This window comes from Microcebus murinus, unplaced genomic scaffold, assembly GCF_040939455.1.
Source record: "Microcebus murinus isolate Inina unplaced genomic scaffold, M.murinus_Inina_mat1.0 scaf028_hap2_Mmur4.0, whole genome shotgun sequence".
NCBI lineage: Eukaryota > Metazoa > Chordata > Mammalia > Primates > Cheirogaleidae > Microcebus > Microcebus murinus.
The window spans coordinates 233,759-246,047 of NW_027438974.1; the positions used below are offsets into that span (position 1 = coordinate 233,759).

The 12,289-nt window shown below is 59.7% G+C and overlaps 5 non-coding genes across 5 annotated transcripts; all 5 read left to right on the plus strand.

The window, feature by feature from the left end:
* Positions 1–106: 106 nt before the first annotated feature.
* LOC142868214 (5S ribosomal RNA) lies at positions 107–225 on the plus strand. Its single transcript, XR_012917299.1, has one exon. It is a non-coding gene; the product is annotated as a 5S ribosomal RNA (ribosomal RNA).
* A 2,504-nt stretch (positions 226–2,729) lies between these two features.
* LOC142868215 (5S ribosomal RNA) lies at positions 2,730–2,848 on the plus strand. Its single transcript, XR_012917300.1, has one exon. It is a non-coding gene; the product is annotated as a 5S ribosomal RNA (ribosomal RNA).
* Positions 2,849–5,345: 2,497 nt separating this feature from the next.
* On the plus strand, positions 5,346–5,464 carry LOC142868216 (5S ribosomal RNA). Its single transcript, XR_012917301.1, has one exon. It is a non-coding gene; the product is annotated as a 5S ribosomal RNA (ribosomal RNA).
* A 2,501-nt stretch (positions 5,465–7,965) lies between these two features.
* Positions 7,966–8,084, plus strand: LOC142868217 (5S ribosomal RNA). Its single transcript, XR_012917302.1, has one exon. It is a non-coding gene; the product is annotated as a 5S ribosomal RNA (ribosomal RNA).
* Positions 8,085–10,585: 2,501 nt separating this feature from the next.
* LOC142868270 (5S ribosomal RNA) lies at positions 10,586–10,704 on the plus strand. The gene has a single exon (XR_012917355.1). It is a non-coding gene; the product is annotated as a 5S ribosomal RNA (ribosomal RNA).
* The last annotated feature ends 1,585 nt before the right edge of the window (positions 10,705–12,289 follow it).

Sequence of the window (12,289 nt, forward strand, 5' to 3'; positions counted from 1 at the left end):
CCCGGCCCCGAGTGGGTCAGCGCCGGCGCGGGGCCTGGGGCGGGAGGAGGCGCGGGGAAGCGCAGAGACGCTCGGCTTCTTGAGCGGGGCTGGGGCGCCCTCCGCTGTCTACGGCCACACCACCCTGAACGCGCCCGATCTCGTCTGATCTCGGAAGCTAAGCAGGGTCGGGCCTGGTTAGTACTTGGATGGGAGACCGCCTGGGAATACCGGGTGCCGTAGGCTTTTTTTTTTTTTGCCTCTTGTTCTGTCCCCATTCGGAGAGCGCGGCGGCAGTCGGGGGGGGGGGGGGTGTCACCCCCACCCTCAGCGCCCGCCGCGGTGCCTGGCGCCCCAGCCCGCTCCGTGGGGCCTCCTCTTGCCCCAAGCCGCAGCACCGCCGCCACGCGGCAGCAGGCGTGGCACCTGGACTGTCGGGTCTCAGACCAAGGGTCTGGTCTGTGGGAACCGACACGCTGGAGGAAACCTTGAGAGTCTGAGAGGGGAGGGAGTTGCAGAAGAAGGCCGGGATGTCATTTTGAGGGAGTTGTGACCAGAACTCGTCCCGTTGATTTTGGCGTTCTATGGGCTACACGTAGGAATCTTTGGTGGTGGCACCGGATGTTGGGGGATGCACAGTCACACCCAGACGTGCTCGACAGGCCTCCTTTTACTTTTCTTTTCGGAGTCATTTTTTTTTTTTTTAAAATGCCTCTTGGCCGGGCGTGCTGGCTCACACCTGTAATCCTAGCACTCTGGGAGGCCGAGGTGGGCGGATTGCTCGAGGTCAGGAGTTCGAAACCAGCCTGAGCAAGAGCGAGACCCCATCTCTACTATAAATAGAAAGAAATTAATTGGCCAACTAATAGATATAGAAAAAAATTAGCCGGGCATGGTGGCGCATGCCTGTAGTCCCAGCTACTTGGGAGGCTGAGGCAGCAGGATTGCTTGAGCCCAGGAGATTGAGGTTGCTGTGAGCTAGGCTGACGCCATGGCACTCACTCTAGCCAGGGCAACAAAGGGAGACTCTGTCTCCAAAAAAAAAAAAAAAAAAAAAAACATGCCTCTTACCTCGATTATTGCATTTTCTTTTCTCTCTCTTTTCAAGCAGATTATGGGAGTACAAGTGTTAGGGTTCCATGTATTGCCCGTGCCCCCCTCCCCCCTGTTGTCTTCTTCATTTATCTCTCATGCTTTAGCAGCGTATGGTGGGGGTCCCAATGTTAAGGTCAGGTACATTGCCCTCTCCCCGCCTCCCCCCTCTGGTCAGAGCTTCAAGTGCGCCCATCCCCCAGTCGGTGCGCACCCACCCCATTCCTAATGGGTGTGGATGCCCATCCCCTCCCCCCACCCGCCCGACCCCCACCCGATGAAGGTGATTCCTCTACGTCCACTCAGGTGTCCATGGGTTCCTACCAATTTGCCGGTGAGCACGCGCACGTGGTGCTCCTGTGTCCATTCTTGGGATACTTGGCTTACTGGAACGGGTTCCAGCTCCGGCCAGGAGAACACGGGAGGTGCCCTCTCACCGCCGTTTCTCACAGCCGAATAGCACTCCGTGGTGTCCACGCGCCACATTTTATTAATCCACTCGTGGATCGATGGGCACTCGGGTCGCTTCCACATCTTTGCAATTGTGAATTGTGCCGCCACAGACACCCGAGCGCAGGTGTCTTCTGCGTAGGCTGCGGGCCTGGCTCTTCTGAATGCCGCTAGCTCGCGACCCACGGGTGAATCTGGTCAGGGAACTTGCCCTAAGGAGCAGACTCTGATCCGGGCGGGCTACCGGTGTCTCTGTTTGCTCGTTTCTTTCTTCCGTTTCGGGAAAGGCTTCCTTGCTGGGTGTGGAAATCTCCTATGCCTTTCCTCGCCTCTTCTGTCAGCTTTAAAATTCTCTTTCAGTTGCCACCCTCACAAACGTCTTAGGAACGTCTTTACGGTGCCTTCCTTAGTGAAATGACCCTCAATGAAGCTGGAACCAAATCTCTAATCGCCCAGTTTTAGCAAGTCCACACCCCAGGGTGGTTGGGGTCCAATCCGGCCCCGGCCAGGCCCAGGCCCCTTGGACTGGGCCACAGGAGGACACAGAGTAGGGTCCCGGCCCCCACGGTAGCGGTGCCGGCAGTTCTGCAACGGCTTGGGGGGTTTCCAGAGGTAGGAGATGGAGGGGACTGATTTCTCCAGCGCCCCCCAAAACACCCCACCCATGGCACACATCCCGAGAGACGCCCCTACACTCGCTCCCCTCCCCTACGCGCTGTGCCCCAGCCCTGGTCCGGGGCGGATAGGCGGCAGCCCACACGCAGGGCGGGGGCGCAGCTGAAAGGGGTTGTGCTGGAGGGCGGCCCCTGGGGCCAAAGGCGACCGCCCGCGCATGCGCAGTCAGCAGCGGTGCACTGGGGTTGGGGGCGGGTAGGTGAGGGAGGCGAGGCCAGGAGAGGGGGGCGGCTGGAGGTCTCCACCTTGGCGGGTCCAGCCGTGGAGGCTGGAGGCGCATCTGGTGTGTGTGTGTGTGAGTGTGTGTGTGTGTGTGTGTGTGTTGTGTGTGTGTGAAGACAGCCCCCCACCCCGCCGAGCCCACCACGCCCCGCACCCCAGTCCCGTGGAGACCTCGGGACCCGGCCAGCGAACTCAACAAGCCCGGCCCGGCCCCGAGTGGGTCAGCGCCGGCGCGGGGCCTGGGGCGGGAGGAGGCGCGGGGAAGCGCAGAGACGCTCGGCTTCTTGAGCGGGGCTGGGGCGCCCTCCGCTGTCTACGGCCACACCACCCTGAACGCGCCCGATCTCGTCTGATCTCGGAAGCTAAGCAGGGTCGGGCCTGGTTAGTACTTGGATGGGAGACCGCCTGGGAATACCGGGTGCCGTAGGCTTTTTTTTTTTTTGCCTCTTGTTCTGTCCCCATTCGGAGAGCGCGGCGGCAGTCGGGGGGGGGGGTGTCACCCCCACCCTCAGCGCCCGCCGCGGTGCCTGGCGCCCCAGCCCGCTCCGTGGGGCCTCCTCTTGCCCCAAGCCGCAGCACCGCCGCCACGCGGCAGCAGGCGTGGCACCTGGACTGTCGGGTCTCAGACCAAGGGTCTGGTCTGTGGGAACCGACACGCTGGAGGAAACCTTGAGAGTCTGAGAGGGGAGGGAGTTGCAGAAGAAGGCCGGGATGTCATTTTGAGGGAGTTGTGACCAGAACTCGTCCCGTTGATTTTGGCGTTCTATGGGCTACACGTAGGAATCTTTGGTGGTGGCACCGGATGTTGGGGGATGCACAGTCACACCCAGACGTGCTCGACAGGCCTCCTTTTACTTTTCTTTTCGGAGTCATTTTTTTTTTTTTTAAAATGCCTCTTGGCCGGGCGTGCTGGCTCACACCTGTAATCCTAGCACTCTGGGAGGCCGAGGTGGGCGGATTGCTCGAGGTCAGGAGTTCGAAACCAGCCTGAGCAAGAGCGAGACCCCATCTCTACTATAAATAGAAAGAAATTAATTGGCCAACTAATAGATATAGAAAAAAATTAGCCGGGCATGGTGGCGCATGCCTGTAGTCCCAGCTACTTGGGAGGCTGAGGCAGCAGGATTGCTTGAGCCCAGGAGATTGAGGTTGCTGTGATCTAGGCTGACGCCATGGCACTCACTCTAGCCAGGGCAACAAAGGGAGACTCTGTCTCCAAAAAAAAAAAAAAAAAAAAACATGCCTCTTACCTCGATTATTGCATTTTCTTTTCTCTCTCTTTTCAAGCAGATTATGGGAGTACAAGTGTTAGGGTTCCATGTATTGCCCGTGCCCCCCTCCCCCCTGTTGTCTTCTTCATTTATCTCTCATGCTTTAGCAGCGTATGGTGGGGGTCCCAATGTTAAGGTCAGGTACATTGCCCTCTCCCCGCCTCCCCCCTCTGGTCAGAGCTTCAAGTGCGCCCATCCCCCAGTCGGTGCGCACCCACCCCATTCCTAATGGGTGTGGATGCCCATCCCCTCCCCCCACCCGCCCGACCCCCACCCGATGAAGGTGATTCCTCTACGTCCACTCAGGTGTCCATGGGTTCCTACCAATTTGCCGGTGAGCACGCGCACGTGGTGCTCCTGTGTCCATTCTTGGGATACTTGGCTTACTGGAACGGGTTCCAGCTCCGGCCAGGAGAACACGGGAGGTGCCCTCTCACCGCCGTTTCTCACAGCCGAATAGCACTCCGTGGTGTCCACGCGCCACATTTTATTAATCCACTCGTGGATCGATGGGCACTCGGGTCGCTTCCACATCTTTGCAATTGTGAATTGTGCCGCCACAGACACCCGAGCGCAGGTGTCTTCTGCGTAGGCTGCGGGCCTGGCTCTTCTGAATGCCGCTAGCTCGCGACCCACGGGTGAATCTGGTCAGGGAACTTGCCCTAAGGAGCAGACTCTGATCCGGGCGGGCTACCGGTGTCTCTGTTTGCTCGTTTCTTTCTTCCGTTTCGGGAAAGGCTTCCTTGCTGGGTGTGGAAATCTCCTATGCCTTTCCTCGCCTCTTCTGTCAGCTTTAAAATTCTCTTTCAGTTGCCACCCTCACAAACGTCTTAGGAACGTCTTTACGGTGCCTTCCTTAGTGAAATGACCCTCAATGAAGCTGGAACCAAATCTCTAATCGCCCAGTTTTAGCAAGTCCACACCCCAGGGTGGTTGGGGTCCAATCCGGCCCCGGCCAGGCCCAGGCCCCTTGGACTGGGCCACAGGAGGACACAGAGTAGGGTCCCGGCCCCCACGGTAGCGGTGCCGGCAGTTCTGCAACGGCTTGGGGGGTTTCCAGAGGTAGGAGATGGAGGGGACTGATTTCTCCAGCGCCCCCCAAAACACCCCACCCATGGCACACATCCCGAGAGACGCCCCTACACTCGCTCCCCTCCCCTATGCGCTGTGCCCCAGCCCTGGTCCGGGGCGGATAGGCGGCAGCCCACACGCAGGGCGGGGGCGCAGCTGAAAGGGGTTGTGCTGGAGGGCGGCCCCTGGGGCCAAAGGCGACCGCCCGCGCATGCGCAGTCAGCAGCGGCGCACTGGGGTTGGGGGCGGGTAGGTGAGGGAGGCGAGGCCAGGAGAGGGGGGCGGCTGGAGGTCTCCACCTTGGCGGGTCCAGCCGTGGAGGCTGGAGGCGCATCTGGTGTGTGTGTGTGTGAGTGTGTGTGTGTGTGTGTGTGTTGTGTGTGTGTGAAGACAGCCCCCCACCCCGCCGAGCCCACCACGCCCCGCACCCCAGTCCCGTGGAGACCTCGGGACCCGGCCAGCGAACTCAACAAGCCCGGCCCGGCCCCGAGTGGGTCAGCGCCGGCGCGGGGCCTGGGGCGGGAGGAGGCGCGGGGAAGCGCAGAGACGCTCGGCTTCTTGAGCGGGGCTGGGGCGCCCTCCGCTGTCTACGGCCACACCACCCTGAACGCGCCCGATCTCGTCTGATCTCGGAAGCTAAGCAGGGTCGGGCCTGGTTAGTACTTGGATGGGAGACCGCCTGGGAATACCGGGTGCCGTAGGCTTTTTTTTTTTTTGCCTCTTGTTCTGTCCCCATTCGGAGAGCGCGGCGGCAGTCGGGGGGGGGGGGTGTCACCCCCACCCTCAGCGCCCGCCGCGGTGCCTGGCGCCCCAGCCCGCTCCGTGGGGCCTCCTCTTGCCCCAAGCCGCAGCACCGCCGCCACGCGGCAGCAGGCGTGGCACCTGGACTGTCGGGTCTCAGACCAAGGGTCTGGTCTGTGGGAACCGACACGCTGGAGGAAACCTTGAGAGTCTGAGAGGGGAGGGAGTTGCAGAAGAAGGCCGGGATGTCATTTTGAGGGAGTTGTGACCAGAACTCGTCCCGTTGATTTTGGCGTTCTATGGGCTACACGTAGGAATCTTTGGTGGTGGCACCGGATGTTGGGGGATGCACAGTCACACCCAGACGTGCTCGACAGGCCTCCTTTTACTTTTCTTTTCGGAGTCATTTTTTTTTTTTTTAAAATGCCTCTTGGCCGGGCGTGCTGGCTCACACCTGTAATCCTAGCACTCTGGGAGGCCGAGGTGGGCGGATTGCTCGAGGTCAGGAGTTCGAAACCAGCCTGAGCAAGAGCGAGACCCCATCTCTACTATAAATAGAAAGAAATTAATTGGCCAACTAATAGATATAGAAAAAAATTAGCCGGGCATGGTGGCGCATGCCTGTAGTCCCAGCTACTTGGGAGGCTGAGGCAGCAGGATTGCTTGAGCCCAGGAGATTGAGGTTGCTGTGAGCTAGGCTGACGCCATGGCACTCACTCTAGCCAGGGCAACAAAGGGAGACTCTGTCTCCAAAAAAAAAAAAAAAAAAAAAACATGCCTCTTACCTCGATTATTGCATTTTCTTTTCTCTCTCTTTTCAAGCAGATTATGGGAGTACAAGTGTTAGGGTTCCATGTATTGCCCGTGCCCCCCTCCCCCCTGTTGTCTTCTTCATTTATCTCTCATGCTTTAGCAGCGTATGGTGGGGGTCCCAATGTTAAGGTCAGGTACATTGCCCTCTCCCCGCCTCCCCCCTCTGGTCAGAGCTTCAAGTGCGCCCATCCCCCAGTCGGTGCGCACCCACCCCATTCCTAATGGGTGTGGATGCCCATCCCCTCCCCCCACCCGCCCGACCCCCACCCGATGAAGGTGATTCCTCTACGTCCACTCAGGTGTCCATGGGTTCCTACCAATTTGCCGGTGAGCACGCGCACGTGGTGCTCCTGTGTCCATTCTTGGGATACTTGGCTTACTGGAACGGGTTCCAGCTCCGGCCAGGAGAACACGGGAGGTGCCCTCTCACCGCCGTTTCTCACAGCCGAATAGCACTCCGTGGTGTCCACGCGCCACATTTTATTAATCCACTCGTGGATCGATGGGCACTCGGGTCGCTTCCACATCTTTGCAATTGTGAATTGTGCCGCCACAGACACCCGAGCGCAGGTGTCTTCTGCGTAGGCTGCGGGCCTGGCTCTTCTGAATGCCGCTAGCTCGCGACCCACGGGTGAATCTGGTCAGGGAACTTGCCCTAAGGAGCAGACTCTGATCCGGGCGGGCTACCGGTGTCTCTGTTTGCTCGTTTCTTTCTTCCGTTTCGGGAAAGGCTTCCTTGCTGGGTGTGGAAATCTCCTATGCCTTTCCTCGCCTCTTCTGTCAGCTTTAAAATTCTCTTTCAGTTGCCACCCTCACAAACGTCTTAGGAACGTCTTTACGGTGCCTTCCTTAGTGAAATGACCCTCAATGAAGCTGGAACCAAATCTCTAATCGCCCAGTTTTAGCAAGTCCACACCCCAGGGTGGTTGGGGTCCAATCCGGCCCCGGCCAGGCCCAGGCCCCTTGGACTGGGCCACAGGAGGACACAGAGTAGGGTCCCGGCCCCCACGGTAGCGGTGCCGGCAGTTCTGCAACGGCTTGGGGGGTTTCCAGAGGTAGGAGATGGAGGGGACTGATTTCTCCAGCGCCCCCCAAAACACCCCACCCATGGCACACATCCCGAGAGACGCCCCTACACTCGCTCCCCTCCCCTATGCGCTGTGCCCCAGCCCTGGTCCGGGGCGGATAGGCGGCAGCCCACACGCAGGGCGGGGGCGCAGCTGAAAGGGGTTGTGCTGGAGGGCGGCCCCTGGGGCCAAAGGCGACCGCCCGCGCATGCGCAGTCAGCAGCGGCGCACTGGGGTTGGGGGCGGGTAGGTGAGGGAGGCGAGGCCAGGAGAGGGGGGCGGCTGGAGGTCTCCACCTTGGCGGGTCCAGCCGTGGAGGCTGGAGGCGCATCTGGTGTGTGTGTGTGTGAGTGTGTGTGTGTGTGTGTGTGTGTTGTGTGTGTGTGAAGACAGCCCCCCACCCCGCCGAGCCAACCACGCCCCGCACCCCAGTCCCGTGGAGACCTCGGGACCCGGCCAGCGAACTCAACAAGCCCGGCCCGGCCCCGAGTGGGTCAGCGCCGGCGCGGGGCCTGGGGCGGGAGGAGGCGCGGGGAAGCGCAGAGACGCTCGGCTTCTTGAGCGGGGCTGGGGCGCCCTCCGCTGTCTACGGCCACACCACCCTGAACGCGCCCGATCTCGTCTGATCTCGGAAGCTAAGCAGGGTCGGGCCTGGTTAGTACTTGGATGGGAGACCGCCTGGGAATACCGGGTGCCGTAGGCTTTTTTTTTTTTTGCCTCTTGTTCTGTCCCCATTCGGAGAGCGCGGCGGCAGTCGGGGGGGGGGGTGTCACCCCCACCCTCAGCGCCCGCCGCGGTGCCTGGCGCCCCAGCCCGCTCCGTGGGGCCTCCTCTTGCCCCAAGCCGCAGCACCGCCGCCACGCGGCAGCAGGCGTGGCACCTGGACTGTCGGGTCTCAGACCAAGGGTCTGGTCTGTGGGAACCGACACGCTGGAGGAAACCTTGAGAGTCTGAGAGGGGAGGGAGTTGCAGAAGAAGGCCGGGATGTCATTTTGAGGGAGTTGTGACCAGAACTCGTCCCGTTGATTTTGGCGTTCTATGGGCTACACGTAGGAATCTTTGGTGGTGGCACCGGATGTTGGGGGATGCACAGTCACACCCAGACGTGCTCGACAGGCCTCCTTTTACTTTTCTTTTCGGAGTCATTTTTTTTTTTTTTTAAATGCCTCTTGGCCGGGCGTGCTGGCTCACACCTGTAATCCTAGCACTCTGGGAGGCCGAGGTGGGCGGATTGCTCGAGGTCAGGAGTTCGAAACCAGCCTGAGCAAGAGCGAGACCCCATCTCTACTATAAATAGAAAGAAATTAATTGGCCAACTAATAGATATAGAAAAAAATTAGCCGGGCATGGTGGCGCATGCCTGTAGTCCCAGCTACTTGGGAGGCTGAGGCAGCAGGATTGCTTGAGCCCAGGAGATTGAGGTTGCTGTGATCTAGGCTGACGCCATGGCACTCACTCTAGCCAGGGCAACAAAGGGAGACTCTGTCTCCAAAAAAAAAAAAAAAAAAAAAAACATGCCTCTTACCTCGATTATTGCATTTTCTTTTCTCTCTCTTTTCAAGCAGATTATGGGAGTACAAGTGTTAGGGTTCCATGTATTGCCCGTGCCCCCCTCCCCCCTGTTGTCTTCTTCATTTATCTCTCATGCTTTAGCAGCGTATGGTGGGGGTCCCAATGTTAAGGTCAGGTACATTGCCCTCTCCCCGCCTCCCCCCTCTGGTCAGAGCTTCAAGTGCGCCCATCCCCCAGTCGGTGCGCACCCACCCCATTCCTAATGGGTGTGGATGCCCATCCCCTCCCCCCACCCGCCCGACCCCCACCCGATGAAGGTGATTCCTCTACGTCCACTCAGGTGTCCATGGGTTCCTACCAATTTGCCGGTGAGCACGCGCACGTGGTGCTCCTGGGTCCATTCTTGGGATACTTGGCTTACTGGAACGGGTTCCAGCTCCGGCCAGGAGAACACGGGAGGTGCCCTCTCACCGCCGTTTCTCACAGCCGAATAGCACTCCGTGGTGTCCACGCGCCACATTTTATTAATCCACTCGTGGATCGATGGGCACTCGGGTCGCTTCCACATCTTTGCAATTGTGAATTGTGCCGCCACAGACACCCGAGCGCAGGTGTCTTCTGCGTAGGCTGCGGGCCTGGCTCTTCTGAATGCCGCTAGCTCGCGACCCACGGGTGAATCTGGTCAGGGAACTTGCCCTAAGGAGCAGACTCTGATCCGGGCGGGCTACCGGTGTCTCTGTTTGCTCGTTTCTTTCTTCCGTTTCGGGAAAGGCTTCCTTGCTGGGTGTGGAAATCTCCTATGCCTTTCCTCGCCTCTTCTGTCAGCTTTAAAATTCTCTTTCAGTTGCCACCCTCACAAACGTCTTAGGAACGTCTTTACGGTGCCTTCCTTAGTGAAATGACCCTCAATGAAGCTGGAACCAAATCTCTAATCGCCCAGTTTTAGCAAGTCCACACCCCAGGGTGGTTGGGGTCCAATCCGGCCCCGGCCAGGCCCAGGCCCCTTGGACTGGGCCACAGGAGGACACAGAGTAGGGTCCCGGCCCCCACGGTAGCGGTGCCGGCAGTTCTGCAACGGCTTGGGGGGTTTCCAGAGGTAGGAGATGGAGGGGACTGATTTCTCCAGCGCCCCCCAAAACACCCCACCCATGGCACACATCCCGAGAGACGCCCCTACACTCGCTCCCCTCCCCTATGCGCTGTGCCCCAGCCCTGGTCCGGGGCGGATAGGCGGCAGCCCACACGCAGGGCGGGGGCGCAGCTGAAAGGGGTTGTGCTGGAGGGCGGCCCCTGGGGCCAAAGGCGACCGCCCGCGCATGCGCAGTCAGCAGCGGCGCACTGGGGTTGGGGGCGGGTAGGTGAGGGAGGCGAGGCCAGGAGAGGGGGGCGGCTGGAGGTCTCCACCTTGGCGGGTCCAGCCGTGGAGGCTGGAGGCGCATCTGGTGTGTGTGTGTGTGAGTGTGTGTGTGTGTGTGTGTGTGTTGTGTGTGTGTGAAGACAGCCCCCCACCCCGCCGAGCCCACCACGCCCCGCACCCCAGTCCCGTGGAGACCTCGGGACCCGGCCAGCGAACTCAACAAGCCCGGCCCGGCCCCGAGTGGGTCAGCGCCGGCGCGGGGCCTGGGGCGGGAGGAGGCGGCGGGAAGCGCAGAGAGGCTCGGCTTCTTGAGCGGGGCAGGCGCGCCCTCCGCCGTCTACGGCCATACCACCCTGAACGCGCCCGATCTCGTCTGATCTCGGAAGCTAAGCAGGGTCGGGCCTGGTTAGTACTTGGATGGGAGACCGCCTGGGAATACCGGGTGCCGTAGGCTTTTTTTTTTTTTGCCTCTTGTTCTGTCCCCATTCGGAGAGCGCGGCGGCAGTCGGGGGGGGGGGTGTCACCCCCACCCTCAGCGCCCGCCGCGGTGCCTGGCGCCCCAGCCCGCTCCGTGGGGCCTCCTCTTGCCCCAAGCCGCAGCACCGCCGCCACGCGGCAGCAGGCGTGGCACCTGGACTGTCGGGTCTCAGACCAAGGGTCTGGTCTGTGGGAACCGACACGCTGGAGGAAACCTTGAGAGTCTGAGAGGGGAGGGAGTTGCAGAAGAAGGCCGGGATGTCATTTTGAGGGAGTTGTGACCAGAACTCGTCCCGTTGATTTTGGCGTTCTATGGGCTACACGTAGGAATCTTTGGTGGTGGCACCGGATGTTGGGGGATGCACAGTCACACCCAGACGTGCTCGACAGGCCTCCTTTTACTTTTCTTTTCGGAGTCATTTTTTTTTTTTTTAAAATGCCTCTTGGCCGGGCGTGCTGGCTCACACCTGTAATCCTAGCACTCTGGGAGGCCGAGGTGGGCGGATTGCTCGAGGTCAGGAGTTCGAAACCAGCCTGAGCAAGAGCGAGACCCCATCTCTACTATAAATAGAAAGAAATTAATTGGCCAACTAATAGATATAGAAAAAAATTAGCCGGGCATGGTGGCGCATGCCTGTAGTCCCAGCTACTTGGGAGGCTGAGGCAGCAGGATTGCTTGAGCCCAGGAGATTGAGGTTGCTGTGATCTAGGCTGACGCCATGGCACTCACTCTAGCCAGGGCAACAAAGGGAGACTCTGTCTCCAAAAAAAAAAAAAAAAAAAAAAACATGCCTCTTACCTCGATTATTGCATTTTCTTTTCTCTCTCTTTTCAAGCAGATTATGGGAGTACAAGTGTTAGGGTTCCATGTATTGCCCGTGCCCCCCTCCCCCCTGTTGTCTTCTTCATTTATCTCTCATGCTTTAGCAGCGTATGGTGGGGGTCCCAATGTTAAGGTCAGGTACATTGCCCTCTCCCCGCCTCCCCCCTCTGGTCAGAGCTTCAAGTGCGCCCATCCCCCAGTCGGTGCGCACCCACCCCATTCCTAATGGGTGTGGATGCCCATCCCCTCCCCCCACCCGCCCGACCCCCACCCGATGAAGGTGATTCCTCTACGTCCACTCAGGTGTCCATGGGTTCCTACCAATTTGCCGGTGAGCACGCGCACGTGGTGCTCCTGGGTCCATTCTTGGGATACTTGGCTTACTGGAACGGGTTCCAGCTCCGGCCAGGAGAACACGGGAGGTGCCCTCTCACCGCCGTTTCTCACAGCCGAATAGCACTCCGTGGTGTCCACGCGCCACATTTTATTAATCCACTCGTGGATCGATGGGCACTCGGGTCGCTTCCACATCTTTGCAATTGTGAATTGTGCCGCCACAGACACCCGAGCGCAGGTGTCTTCTGCGTAGGCTGCGGGCCTGGCTCTTCTGAATGCCGCTAGCTCGCGACCCACGGGTGAATCTGGTCAGGGAACTTGCCCTAAGGAGCAGACTCTGATCCGGGCGGGCTACCGGTGTCTCTGTTTGCTCGTTTCTTTCTTCCGTTTCGGGAAAGGCTTC